Source organism: Carlito syrichta, unplaced genomic scaffold (assembly GCF_000164805.1).
Source record: "Carlito syrichta isolate Samal-C Ts95f unplaced genomic scaffold, Tarsius_syrichta-2.0.1 Scaffold301693, whole genome shotgun sequence".
Lineage (NCBI taxonomy): Eukaryota > Metazoa > Chordata > Mammalia > Primates > Tarsiidae > Carlito > Carlito syrichta.
This window is the reverse complement of record NW_007245789.1, coordinates 1,024,518-1,026,743: the sequence shown is the minus strand read 5'-3', so window position 1 is coordinate 1,026,743 and position 2,226 is coordinate 1,024,518.

Here is a 2,226-nt window from a genome sequence, read left to right as displayed (position 1 = left end):
CAAAATGAGGAAATAAATGGCAAAAAGTGAGCTACTCTCCAGGGGTGTGTGTGATACCCCCATGGGTCAAGGGGACCCAACTCCCTCCCTGTCCATGAGCAGCAATCCTGTGGTTCTCAAGACGGTCACAGCCTGCCAGAATCTGCAGAGAAAACTCGCCGAGGAACAAGTCTCCCTGTGAGGTTGTTAATTAACTGGCCACTTGTTCGGCGACAGCCTCGAGGAGCACTTTTCAGGGAAGCAGAGCTGAGTTCATCAGGAAAGAAGATCATTATCGGCATAAAGGATGTCTGTGGGAGGACTAGTTAGTGGCTGAGCACTATGCACTTCTTCCAGGAGCAGCACGAGATTGCAGCATGAAAAATGGCCACTGAGAAACGGGTGGTCCGCTTAGGCTGCTCTGGAGCCAGTCACAATATTAATGACATCATTAACAGCACTCTGCATTTCCATTCCCTGCAGGCATTTGTGCACAGATATTAATATGGCTCCATTTCTAGAAGACCTCTGGGCTCACTGTGTGTGGAATAACAATCATCCAGGTGACCAGGAAGAGGAGAGTGACCAGGTGGAAGTCACTGGACTAAGGTAGGGGAGGACACGTGGTCAGCAGGACATTTCTGAAGGCAGATATTCCTCTGGAAGTACTTCCATTCCTAATGCCTGAATTGGGGCAGTGAACTGAAGGGAGTGCTTGTTTGGAGACCTGAGGCTGGCCTGTTGAATTCTGCCCTGTGACCTCATGGCCACAAGTGGGAAGGTGTGCCTCAGTTTCCCTTTAATGTATGAGGAGAGATGGGATATTGTGAGGTTTAAGAGATACAGCCACTGCTTTCTTATCATTCACCCATATCGGGATCCTTCACTGGATGATGTAAGCCTGGACACCCTGATGGCTCCTCAAGGTAGTGATAATTCCTGCCCTTTTTTTACAGTTAGGAAAGCAGAGACAAAGATAAAATCACTTGTCCAGTGACACAAATGCAAAGCAGGACTAGAATTAAAGCTTCCAGTGTAGAGTCACTGTCTATGTCCCCCAACTGTCACACTGTGTCATCTCCAAGTGCCAAGATGCATATCCCAGAAAGTATAACTTGTAGTGCTGATGTCCCCTGACATGTGTGCTCACCAGCAGAGTTGGGCAGCGAGTAGTCCCTGTGGCAGCAGGTGACCCTTGACAGGTCACTTGTCTTCTCCAAACCCCAGGTTCCTCGTTTGCCAATCATGGGTGGTAGTACTGGTGCCGGCTACAGGGTTTTTATGGGATTCGATGAGATGAGGTTCCCTTTACTCTTGGAGAGCCAGTTCCACGCCCACAAAACACTGTGAACACTCCTGGCCAAAAGATGGCTATCAGCAGGATTATAGGACAAGAAAGCAGCCAGGTTGTGCATGGGTTTGTTAATTGACTCAGTGCGGGTAGAAAGCAGATATTCCTCTGGAAGTGCTTCCATTCCTAATGTCCAGACAGTGGCATGGAATTGGGAGACAAATCTGATGACACACCATAGACTGTGTCCAGAGTTAAGGGGCAGGAATTGGGTAGCACAGGACTGTGCAGCCTCAGAGATGACGTGCAGGGGTGGGTGCCTGGATCTGGGGAGAGCCAGAATAAAGGAACCCCAAGGTTCCTTACACACGCAGGGGGCTGCTCATCTGATGCTCCTTGTTTGCAAGAGCTCAGTCCATGTTCATGGATGGTACCTGGCCCCTTGATGTGCAGATATTGATGGCAGCTATGTCCCCTCTGGACAGGATGGGATGGGGGCAGGCACAGTATCACCCTGAGAGAGGAGAATCCCACTGTCAGTGGAGCCCTTCACCATAGCTGGATGGTAACACCTCAAAGAACGCAGGATTCACCAGGAAATCAAGACTGCACACTGTGAAAGGTTAACTGATTTGTATTTCCTATAATAATGTTTTTTGGAACATGAAGGATTAAAATTCTAATACTGCCTGTGGAAAAAAGAAACACACACGCCTTCAATGAGAAAATAACATCTCACAATTTCGATCTCAGGCCAACGACTGTAACATTAATAGGAAATGATACAAATTGAATTCATTTTCATTCTCATTACAAGGATGGGGTTACAAGTTGCTATTCTTCTAGATGCTGGGTTCCTGGGAAGCAAGACAGCTGGAACACAGAGTTCTGTATTCTCTGGGTAACCTGGCATCAAGTATTGCAGGAGATCTGGGGGTGGGGGACCCTCAGGGAGA